Source organism: Lissotriton vulgaris, chromosome 4_1, assembly GCF_964263255.1.
Source record: "Lissotriton vulgaris chromosome 4_1, aLisVul1.2, whole genome shotgun sequence".
Taxonomy (NCBI): Eukaryota; Metazoa; Chordata; class Amphibia; order Caudata; family Salamandridae; genus Lissotriton; species Lissotriton vulgaris.
This window is the reverse complement of record NC_141691.1, coordinates 1148650090-1148662954: the sequence shown is the minus strand read 5'-3', so window position 1 is coordinate 1148662954 and position 12865 is coordinate 1148650090.

The window sequence follows — 12865 nt, the reverse complement described above, 5'->3', positions numbered from 1 at the left end:
TTCAACTCCTCTTCGTTCCATCTAATGTTTGTTGAATTCTTGTTCGGAAGCATGGAACACCTTACCCCTCCAGATCAGGACAGAACCAAGCCACATGAGATTCCGGAAGAACCTCCAAACCTGGCTTTTTTAGCCACCTGTTTATGTCTTGTGGTTCTGTGATGAACGATCTGCCAGCGCTCTGAGACCTTCGGGTGATGTATGCGCTTTATAAGTGCATTTTACATTACATTACATTACATTACATTACGTTACATTATCCCTGCATTATCCTTGTTTTTTCAATATTTCATCTTTCGGTAACTGAGATCCTCCTGCTCGTACAAGTCTGTAGCTTTCCTTTGCTTTGTTAGTAAGTTGTCCCTCTTCCCTTATATATGTTGTGGACTGGTACTGTAAGACTTAGATAACACGTTTTAGGACTGGTATTCTTCTGTGTAAGTTATTCTATGCAGGTTTATTGAGAAGGCTTTAACTTTCTTGCTCATGCTCAAACAGTATAATGAGAGAGTGGCCATTGTCATGGTGGGCCCCCTCCCGGATGTTGTGTTGTATGCATTGTCATTCAATTATACAGTAGTATACCAGCAGTTTAAATGCCAGTGCAGCATGGATGAAAAGTAGTATGAGGACGGTCCTACTGCATTTGCCAATGAAGACCATATGTCCTTTATTGACCAATTATTCTACCCCTTTATTGTACTTCAAAGACTTAATCATCATAGCTCTGCCCTCCATTATGAAAAGTGTTTAATTGGCTTGACTACCTGGCCTTTCTAACATTGTCAACCAAAAAAATGCCCAAAATGATTTTTTGATAGAAGATACTGCTAACCAAACTGTAGTGCTGTATTTCAGTTGTATTTTGTTCAATAATAATAAGGGGAGGCATATCTGGTCTCTAAAATATGTAATGTTTTTTTGAGAGGCACAGACCAACAATACCGGGGCCAGCAGCAGTGCCACTGCAGGATACGCAGTGACGTGTTTGAAGGGGGAGTCCCAATGAAGGCAGGGAGGGACGGTGGTAAGTCACATTGCTTCCTAATTGACAATTACTAGTACAGTTGCAGCTACAGTGGGGGTTGAGTTCTTAATGGCCTCTTCTATCTACAACTCAGCAGACAAAAACTTATATTAAACACTAAAAATGATGGGTTGATGGAGAAAGAAAAGAAGCATGGAAGGTTTAAAGAATGATGGGTATTATGGTATATGAGTGAAAGGATGTGTGGGTAAGTGAAAGGATGCATGGCTAGGTAATAGGGTGCATGTGTGGGTGAAAGTATGGATGAAAGGGTAAATGGGTGAAAGGATGCTTGGTGGGTTTAAGGGTAGATGGGTGAAAGGAAGTTTGAATGGGTGTATAGGTAGATGGATAGTTAGTTGGATGGATGGAGGATGGATGAATGGATGGATGGATAGTGCATAAATGGATGACTGGAATGATGAAACACTGGATGTGAGAATTTATAGCTTTAATGGTGGAAGACATCAGATCAATATAACAATGAAAGGATGAATGGATATTTGCTTTGAAGAAAAAACAAGGGAGCTCTTCTAAAGATGGGCGTGCTCACCTAAGTCGGTGGCATTGTTTTATCAAAACTTTGCTTCAAGATGAGGGTATTTTAATATCACTGTGTCTGTTAAGTGAGGCAGATATGTATCCAACCCTTCATCATTCATTACCTCCTTACCCATTGCATTTCACCACCCATGGCCTAACTGTAGCATGGTTCAGTTTTGCGCTGCATTGTTGGCTGTGGAATGTGCATCTGCTTCAGTTAATGCACCATTTGGAAAGTTTTCAATGCATTACAAACTGAAAAAAAGGTGTGTTTGCCTTCCCTCCCAAGGCCCACTCAGTCACCTCCCAGTACTTCATTCCTTTATTCTTTCCTGCGTTCTGTCCCAACCTACCAAAAAAATTGAGAGTGTATTTATGGTGTGTGCCACATTTTTCTGGGCAAGTAATTCATATTTTTCATGGCTTCCAATATGGATTTACCCCTGTTCAAAGTTTTCCCTTTTGAAATTTGTCAACATTAGTGACTGTCTAAGACTAAACTTAAGCACATGATAATGATCAGTGATAGCTCAATTTTCTAAAGCAAAGCCTCTACCTGCCCAGCCTAATCCCTCTAACTTACCTTTTCATATTACCAAGCAAATTCATTTGTTGGAAATTATTTATGGTGCAGGGTGAGGCCAGGAATTAAAGTAGGACTAAGTACCTGATTCTGAGTTTTGCAGATGGGATACTCTGAGATGAAAGTGTCAAATACAATGTTCCTTTCCCCTACTGCAGTGCATTGTTTGTTCCATTGTCTACTTATGGCAGACAAGATATTCTCATTTTATATGTGATGTGTTTGACATAGTATCAATAATATTAATTTGCCTCTTTGGAGTAAGTGTAGAATTGAAAGGAATTTGGAGAAGAACAGTGCCAATAGAATTAAAATAAGCTAATTGTCAATTACATATAAACAAAAACAATGGATCTGTCGGGCGTACAAAAAAATTATTTTGTAAGGAATTATTTCTTATATATTAATTTTAACAATCTTCAAACAATGATATCAGAAATGTTTGGAAACATGTAACCCATGCTAAAGAACACTGAGGCAAATTGGTGAGTATTGTGGGGTTTATATAAATTAAAGCATTTATATATACTCAAACATTTGTAAACAGAGCTGCAAACACAAGGTGAAGCTTATGGTGGTGTGAACTAAAGTGACATTAGTGCTCAGTGATAGAATTTAGCACATACATTATATACATGTGGTAAATTTTTAATTACCTATGCGGAATTTATGCGGTAAAGTTCAATAAGAATAACTCAGTCAAAAAATAAGAGACAGAATCCGTGGTAGTTGAGGTTTTAAAAGGGGTTTATTCCTTAAAAAGGAATTGGTTATTGGTTCGAACCAGGTAGCATGTGCAAGGGAACGAATAGGACATGCACAATGATTTATTAACAGAGTATCATTTATATAGTCAATGCATTTACAATAGAGATTGATGCAGGAGGCGTAACAGCTGAGAGAAACGAGATAAGAACATGTGTTCGTAACAGAAGGCGTGCACAAGGGCGTACACGGAGGTGTGTGCTAGACAACATCACTGGAAACGTAACACAGGTGGGTGGATCCCCAGAAGAATCCGGCAGTGTCAGCAGAAACATGTGGCAGAGATGCGCGCGCAGCAGCATGACGTGTGACTGACGTGAAACTGGAGGGTGAAGGAGACTTGACATTTAGCCCTACAGTGGAGACAGAAGTCTGGGGTGTCAGAACAACCTAAACCCAAATCATATCTATATCTGGTGTATATCTTGTGTTTAAGGAACTGTATTATCTAGAAGGAAAGGTCTCTCGGGCAGAGGCTATTCTATACTGACTGCTAATGCGTGCGTGCATATGCGACTACGTGTCTACATGAGATGTAAGGGGCCATGGGCCTACCATGGTAACGGAAGCTATGAATTACTTGCATGGAGACAGTGAGGCCGGGCCCTTTGCTCTGCAGCTGGGAAGGATGTTTTCGTAAACTACTAGACAGGAATGTATTTTCGAGGAGCGGAGCAGATAACTTGAAGGTTGAATACAGTCTTGGCAGGCAAGGCAGGCCGAGCTAGGCACCACTCGCCGCGCAGGGAGTGAGTCAAGGGTCAGGAAGCAGCGGACTGTAGCCTTCAGAAACAGAAGACAGAAAGGGCTCGATGGCAGGAATCAGGGCCTAACTCGCCAGAGCTAGAAATCATGAAAGTGCACCACATAAAGACGTTGGCAAGGCACACTTAGGAACGGAATATCTGACCCATTCATGGTGGATCTGAAAGAGGACATGTTAACGTTGGACGCAAATGTATTTGCGTCTTCATAGCTGGAAGTGGAGGGAACATACATGTACTTGAAGCACGTACATGGAGCCGTTGGGGTCTACGATAGGGGACATATTTGACCATAAAATTCTTATTACCTCATACAAGGTGATTAAAGTATGTACAGGGGGGGGGAAGGAAGGCCAGAATATTATGACAATCATAATTACTCTGTTGCTTCATGCAATTTAATCACTCACTTGCACACAGAGCCTTAGTACATCTGGACCATAGAGAATCATTGACGTTTCAACTCAATCAATGCTCAAATATAAAAATGAAGGCGGGTCTTTATCAGGACAGGTGCGGGGGAGTAGGGGATGGCAGCCGTCAGTAAACCACAGTATCAATCCTAGTCAGTTGGTCATCAAAAAGAACAAACAATCAAAGTGGATAGATCTTACGTGATCTTGCCGCCGGTGTGGGAATTCTGTAGTAATTCTATGTGAAAACACCGGGAAAATTTCAAATCAAAATGCTAAGCTAGGCATGAGTGCTGTGTTGATGCTGCTCTTATGAGAGAGTTTGAAGATTGTTTAAAGAAATATTTGCTTACAAAAGAAATATTTTGTATGCCTGACAGAATTATTGTTTTTGTTTATATATTCATACCCAGGTTCTGAGAGACACAGGGTTACCCCATTGTGTTTTAACTTTAATTGTCAATTACAGCTGCCACAGCTGCTGACTGCAGAAAGTAGCAGAGTGCTAAAACAATCTACCTCACATGCTTCCATTAAATTAGCACAAGATTACTTTCACACCATATTGCTTAATGCCTTACTCATTAACGGGAATTCATTATTTAGTATTTTTCCACGCAAAGTGTCTCTTTAGCTTTTTAGCAGGAAATCCTTTAGGAGAAAAAGAAAATAAATGTTTGTTTTTTAATCTGGTGGGCTGTTATTCTGCATAAATTCTATTCAGTCAGGGAGTGCTCTTATGCGAGGCATGTGTAGGTAACAAATGGCCCTGGGACTTGTAATACATCACATTCCAATGGCCTTAAGGGGCTAGCAATGTATTGCTACTGTGCCACAGAACTTTGTTTGAATTTGTCTTTTTTCTTTTTCATTTCATTTCATTTCCAATCTTTATTTCGACCAATTGGTCATAAAAGATACACATAGATTAAAAATCACATACATTCTGTCACATTTGATAAAACATCAGTGCATGATTTAAAAATCCACATCAAACATTATTAACATTGTTAAAAATAAAACAATTCTACAAACTACCCAGCATTTTTTAAAAGACGGTTACGCATATACCAAACATTTGTAAAGAATTTGGCAAGCGCAAAAACAATTGGGCCGGAAACATCACATTTTAAAATCCTGTACATAGGGATATATTCCCTGCCACCCAAGTTCTTAATCAGAGGCAGCAGCCAGTACTTTCTGGCTGCCTTATATGCTGGGCAGAAAAAAATCACATGCAAGTCATTTTCCTCCTTGTCAACACAAAGAGGGCAATACTTGGTGGAAGGGACTTGTGACCAGGTGCTAGAAAAGGAGCGCAAAGGCAGTGTACCGTATCTCCACTGGAGAAATAACTTTCTAGTGAGTACGGGATATATGGGATCAAAAGCCTTTTCGAATGCGTAGAGGTCCTTATTTTGCAGGAATTTGGAAGAAAGGGATCCCTCTGTCTGGGTAGCTAAGACCCTTACCCTTTTGTGTTCATGATACAGATTTGCCAGAGATCTCTTAGAGATTCTAGGTGCTGTATCTGCTGGTTTAGTCCACAGTTCGGGGAGCCCCAGATCCGTGCAAGTGGACTGGATATTTTGGACCCAGGGGATACTGAGCGCCTTAGGGTGTTGTAATAGTTCGACCAGTTCCGCCCTATAGTCGGCGAGATCGTCGCTGCTCCAAAGCCTGCGCCAGAAGGCAATGGGTCTTAGACTTATCTCGTCGGCAAGAGGCCGTAGCCCAAGATCAAGCCTCAAAGGGAGAAGTGGGGTGCTAGGGGGAAGTGCGGTAATTTGTCTTATGAATCTGTTTTCCGTGGATGACAGATTCCGACATGGAGTGTGGCCCCACAGTTCAGCCCCATACAGGATCGCCCCCCTGGCCTGTGCCTTATATATCTGAATTAGGGCCCCCAATGGGCGATAGGTCGAACCGGTCATCATCCGGGAGATCCCCCCGGTAATTTGTACTAGTTTAAGGTTAGCCCTAGTTTGATGGGTCCCCCAGGTCATATTTTCGTTGAGTGTCACGCCGAGATATTCAAACGTGGCTACTCTTTCCAGCCGTGCTGCTCCCAGCAGGGGATTCGGGCGCTGTTTGGGGCTTGGATTCAATACCATATATTTGGTTTTTGTGGCATTGATTTCCAGTCCTCTGTCCTGACAAAAGGCCACAAAGGCATCCAGTATCCTTTGGATGCCCATGGGAGTTTTAGATACCAACAGCGTGTCGTCCGCAAACATTATTGCGGACACACTGTTGCCATTTAGCTTGGGGGCATCTGTGTAGTCGGTGGCGTTCAGATGAGCGATTACCCCGTTGACAAAGAGGCAAAACAGGGTCGGCGCCAGCACACAGCCCTGTCTTACCCCTCTGCCCACGGGGAATCTGTCAGTCAGCTCCCCCGACCTCCCACACCTCACCTGGGCATAGTTGTTATGGTGTAGCCTCTGCAAGGTCAATAAGATGTCTGGTGGTACGCCCATCCCTGCCAGAATGACCCAGAGTTTTCCCCTGGGCACGAGGTCGAAGGCGGCACGTAGGTCCACGAAAATCGTGTACAAACTGCCGCCCTCGAACCTCACTGTCTTCCAATAGACCAGATTCAATCTAAAGACCTGGTCCACAGTCGATACCCCTTTCCTAAAGCCTGTCTGGTATGGACTGAGGGCGCCTACCTCCTCAATCCATTCCTGAAGCCTATTCAGGAGAACCCTGCCGAACAGCTTCTGCGCTACATCTATCAGGCTAATCGGTCTGTAGTTGGCTGGGAGGAGGGGGGATCCCTTTTTGTATATCGGGACCACCTCTGCCCCCAGCCAAGTACTAGGGATTTCCATCCCACCGAGGATACCATTGAAAAGAGCAGCGAGGTAGGGCGCCCAGACGGTAGGCTCCTGCTTGTACAGGTCTCCCGGTAGCCCATCCAGCCCAGGGGCCTTCCCCGAAGCCAGGCCTGAAATAGCAGCAGTGACCTCGCTCAGTGTTATTTGATCCACCTGAGAGCCCTGCCTCTCTGGTTCAACTGTCACAGGAAGTTCTCCGGCCTCAGCGCTATATAAGGACTGGAAGTGGTCCTGCCACACTCCAGGAGCTATGTTAGGCTCCACTGCCGAATGTAAACTCCCTGATCCCCCGTTCACCATTCTCCAGAACAGGCGTTGATCTTGCACTGCTAGGGCCTTAGTGAGCTCTTCCCACTGGTTCTCCTCCCATTCTATTTTAGCCTGGGCGAGAAGTTTCTTGTAGGTTTGCCTACATTGCTTAAGGCGTTCCCCTCCCTTGCCCTCCTTTATTACTCCGAGGAGTTCAGTTTTGGCCCGTCTACAGGCCACATTGTACCATTGAGTTTTGCCTTGGCACCTCTCTCTTGGCTTTCGTGCCTTACATGTGAAGTGGGGTGCTGCAACTTTTATAAGTTCCTTGTGGGCATCAAGTAATTTACTCCTTATGTCTATTTTGCTTGCCACACTATCAAGTTCCCCCACAATTTTCAGGATGGGGGTAATCTCTGCATAGAGCAGTGGGAGTTTGTCCTTTTTTGTGACCAGATGCTCCCACCTAATTCTTCTCCTACTATTATCTATGAGGAGCGTGGGGTAGTTCCCTTCTTCCTGGGTCACTAAGCCCTGAGGTGCTGGATGAACAAGGTCTAACTCAAGGGCATTGTGGTCACTATCCAGCCTATCTGTTACCCTAAAATCCTGTATAGTTGACCACCTCGCCATTTGGACCAGAACATAGTCCAAGTGTGACTCTCTTCCCCGGCGGTTGTAGGTATTTTTACCTGGTATGTCCGAGTTAACTCTCCCATTACACGCTCTAAGTCCATACCTTAAGGTGAGGGCAGTGATTTGCAACGCCAATGGGGTCCAAGCTTTCGGAGATGGGACATCAACCCCTGGTACTGCCCACCTAGCTTCTTCATCTGATAAGAACCCTTCCTGGAGGCCGGGGAGTGGCTCAAAGTGAGAATTAAAATCCCCACCCACCACATAGTATGAATCAGTCGACAGTTCAGATAAAAAGTTCGAGAGTTCATTAAAAGTCGGTGATTCTTTTGCCTTTCCCATCGGCCTGGAGTAGATGTTAACCAGCAAGAGGTTGGCTTTGTTTGGCCATGTTAATGAGACCGCCAGGATGTCATCAGAGTTGCATGGGAGCCGTGATGCCACACAGCCCAGGTGAGCAGCAACCCATATCGCAAGGCCCCCTGAGGGGCGGCCTTTGCCCTCCCACCTAGCTGGAATAAAGAATGATGTGTAGCCTTGGTGTCCATGGTCCTCTCTGGCCCAGGTTTCCTGGAACATACATATATCGCCAGTTTCTATATACTTTTCCCAGGTCGGCTCTTCCAATTTGTTTACTAGTCCCGCGATGTTCCAGGAGATTATCCTCAGGTGTTCAGAAGTGGGAGATGTCGAAACGCAAGGGTTGGAAGAGGTAGGTCCTGGCTCCTCTTGTATTGCCAGGCCTGGAGCGGAGGCGGCATAAGTTACATGTGGCACCATAGATCCCCTCTCCCCCTCACCCGCAGGGAGGGGAACCAAAGATGTCCCCTCTGCAGCAACTACTCCATCAGTGGCTGGATCAGAGAATTCGGTTCTGCCGTGATCTATGGCGAGTGGATCATTCAGTGGGCCCAAACTTGGGCCGGAGGACAGAGTGAAATGCTCCAGCGACCCACGGGAACCCAAAACCCCTGGTGCTGTCCTGCAAGCAGTAAGTCAGTCGACCCCATCCAAGCCGTCCAGGCAGTTGAAGCGATTAAAATCCCAGAAAGGTGTATCCGGTGGTTGAAAATACGGGCGTTGTACAGGGCCTTTGTGCTTGCGTCTCTGTTCCACCCTTGTCCATTCATCATATATTGGGGCCTGGCGTTTAGGATTCGGGGGGAAGAAAAAGGATACTGCGAGGGTCTGTATGGTGGAATCTAGGGATCGGTTCATTCCTCTGCAAATGTGTCGAACCGTGCCTGGATCCTTAAAAGTTACCAAGATACAATCCCCCACTATAGTTTTCCTGGTCTTCCCTAGCCATGGAACCCTTCTCACCATGATGATTTCATTATTATACTGGGGAGGCAAGGGTCGGTTCCAGTTGAGCCATTTGATTACCTTTTTCTTAAGAGACTGGTAATCCTCATTTTCCCCTGATCTTAAGTGAGGGGCACCCGCTAGAACCACCGTTAATCTATTGGCCTCAGGTGGAAGATCTGGCCTCCGTGGTCTGGGAGTTGGACAAACGGGCGTGAGTGGGGGAACATTGACCTGGCCTTGATGCATTCCAGAGGACTCTATTTGTAAGCTATGTGGGATTAAATCCACAGGATGAGTGGGTCTGGAGCTTTGGTTGTTGTGCTGTGCCTGGAGTTGAATGGCCATAAGGGGTTGCAGTGGGGTAGCAGATGGTGTGCCTCTTGGTGGGGCTCTATTAGCATTATTTGCGACATCTTCTTTAGGAGGTTCCTCAGCCGCAGGAGGGTTTTCCACTGGCTTTATCTGCTTGCTTACTAGAGTGCTCAAGGTGGTGAGAGAAGTTTCTAGTAAGGTGAGCCTAATCTCGACTTTTTTTAAGCTATCGGTGATCGGCTGCAGAAGGGAACGGAGTAGGAATTCAATGTTCCCTTTAGCATAGAGTGGATTGTTTGGATTTGGCGTAGTACCCTCTTGTTCTTTGGTAGTGGCAGTGGTACCGGTATTTGAGGGTTTAGAAGGAGGCACTATCTCCGTGTGCCTCCCCGGAAGAACACTATTTTGCCGTTTCTTGCCAAAATCCAGATGGGATATTTTAGGTTTCCCCCGCCCCCCCGTTGTTTTCCGAGCACGTTTACTGGGTGGGGGCCTATGTAACTCCACCACTACATTTATTTTGGGCTTACTCTTATTGGCCAATTGGATAGGTGGAATTTGGGTTAGCAGGTTGACAGGAGAATGCGAAGTCCCTAGGGGAACTGGTTCTATGTTTTGTACAAGCGCTATCCCTGGAGTGGGGGGGATTTCCCTTAGTAGGACGGGGAAGTCCTCTAATGTCGAATTATTTAAACTGCTAGATAGCACGCCTCCCTCTTGAGTGGTGGGGAAGGGGCTAATGTCGATCAAGGGCCTGTTTTTCATAGATTCAATGGAGCGCCTGCGCTCCGCCCTGCGTTTCTCAAGTGAACCGTCCATAACCGCGTCACCTTTATTGGGTTTGAAATAGTTATCCAAAGTCCCGGAGCTGGCGGCTCCATCCCTTGAGGGGGTTCCCCGGTGTGTAGGCGAGGGCATTACCTTGGTTGTGTCACGGGAAGGAGTCAAGAGAGAGGGCCCAGCCCGGCCTCCTTCGGCCACTGACGGCCTAGGACGGTCCCGCCCTTGTCCCGGGCTTCTCCCGGTCGCTCCCGCGCAGCTGGGCAGTTGGCTCAGTAAGTACTGACTGAAGGTAAGGGGGAGGAGCCGTTGCAGGTCAGGTGGGGCTGGGCGGGGCGGTCAGGGAGAGCAGGCCAGCTGGAAACGGCCAGGGCAACCCGGGACTCCTGGGATACTGAGTCCGGGTTGCTGCTCGCAGCCCTGTCACACACTCACCGCCCAGCAGCAGAGGAGAAAGCACAGCCTCGGGATGCCCCTTCCAGCGACGTGGGACCCGCGAAGCGGGTTCCACTAGGTGTAAATGAAGGTCCGTGAGCAGGCAGCAAAGTGGCGTCAGCAGCGAGGAAAACGGCGTCCGTGTGAGTCCCAAGGCAGAGGGAAATCACTGCCGCTTTTGAAGCAGGTGGGGCTGGGCGGGGCGGTCAGGGAGAGCAGGCCAGCTGGAAACGGCCAGGGCAACCCGGGACTCCTGGGATACTGAGTCCGGGTTGCTGCTCGCAGCCCTGTCACACACTCACCGCCCAGCAGCAGAGGAGAAAGCACAGCCTCGGGATGCCCCTTCCAGCGACGTGGGACCCGCGAAGCGGGTTCCACTAGGTGTAATTGAAGGTCCGTGAGCAGGCAGCAAAGTGGCGTCAGCAGCGAGGAAAACGGCGTCCGTGTGAGTCCCAAGGCAGAGGGAAATCACTGCCGCTTTTGAAGCAGGTGGGGCTGGGCGGGGCGGTCAGGGAGAGCAGGCCAGCTGGAAACGGCCAGGGCAACCCGGGACTCCTGGGATACTGAGTCCGGGTTGCTGCTCGCAGCCCTGTCACACACTCACCGCCCAGCAGCAGAGGAGAAAGCACAGCCTCGGGATGCCCCTTCCAGCGACGTGGGACCCGCGAAGCGGGTTCCACTAGGTGTAAATGAAGGTCCGTGAGCAGGCAGCAAAGTGGCGTCAGCAGCGAGGAAAACGGCGTCCGTGTGAGTCCCAAGGCAGAGGGAAATCACTGCCGCTTTTGAAGCAGGTGGGGCTGGGCGGGGCGGTCAGGGAGAGCAGGCCAGCTGGAAACGGCCAGGGCAACCCGGGACTCCTGGGATACTGAGTCCGGGTTGCTGCTCGCAGCCCTGTCACACACTCACCGCCCAGCAGCAGAGGAGAAAGCACAGCCTCGGGATGCCCCTTCCAGCGACGTGGGACCCGCGAAGCGGGTTCCACTAGGTGTAAATGAAGGTCCGTGAGCAGGCAGCAAAGTGGCGTCAGCAGCGAGGAAAACGGCGTCCGTGTGAGTCCCAAGGCAGAGGGAAATCACTGCCGCTTTTGAAGCAGGTGGGGCTGGGCGGGGCGGTCAGGGAGAGCAGGCCAGCTGGAAACGGCCAGGGCAACCCGGGACTCCTGGGATACTGAGTCCGGGTTGCTGCTCGCAGCCCTGTCACACACTCACCGCCCAGCAGCAGAGGAGAAAGCACAGCCTCGGGATGCCCCTTCCAGCGACGTGGGACCCGCGAAGCGGGTTCCACTAGGTGTAATTGAAGGTCCGTGAGCAGGCAGCAAAGTGGCGTCAGCAGCGAGGAAAACGGCGTCCGTGTGAGTCCCAAGGCAGAGGGAAATCACTGCCGCTTTTGAAGCAGGTGGGGCTGGGCGGGGCGGTTAGGGAGAGCAGGCCAGCTGGAAACGGCCAGGGCAACCCGGGACTCCTGGGATACTGAGTCCGGGTTGCTGCTCGCAGCCCTGTCACACACTCACCGCCCAGCAGCAGAGGAGAAAGCACAGCCTCGGGATGCCCCTTCCAGCGACGTGGGACCCGCGAAGCGGGTTCCACTAGGTGTAAATGAAGGTCCGTGAGCAGGCAGCAAAGTGGCGTCAGCAGCGAGGAAAACGGCGTCCGTGTGAGTCCCAAGGCAGAGGGAAATCACTGCCGCTTTTGAAGCAGGTGGGGCTGGGCGGGGCGGTCAGGGAGAGCAGGCCAGCTGGAAACGGCCAGGGCAACCCGGGACTCCTGGGATACTGAGTCCGGGTTGCTGCTCGCAGCCCTGTCACACACTCGCCGCCCAGCAGCAGAGGAGAAAGCACAGCCTCGGGATGCCCCTTCCAGCGACGTGGGACCCGCGAAGCGGGTTCCACTAGGTGTAAATGAAGGTCCGTGAGCAGGCAGCAAAGTGGCGTCAGCAGCGAGGAAAACGGCGTCCGTGTGAGTCCCAAGGCAGAGGGAAATCACTGCCGCTTTTGAAGCAGGTGGGGCTGGGCGGGGCGGTCAGGGAGAGCAGGCCAGCTGGAAACGGCCAGGGCAACCCGGGACTCCTGGGATACTGAGTCCGGGTTGCTGCTCGCAGCCCTGTCACACACTCACCGCCCAGCAGCAGAGGAGAAAGCACAGCCTCGGGATGCCCCTTCCAGCGACGTGGGACCCGCGAAGCGGGTTCCACTAGGTGTAATTGAAGGTCCG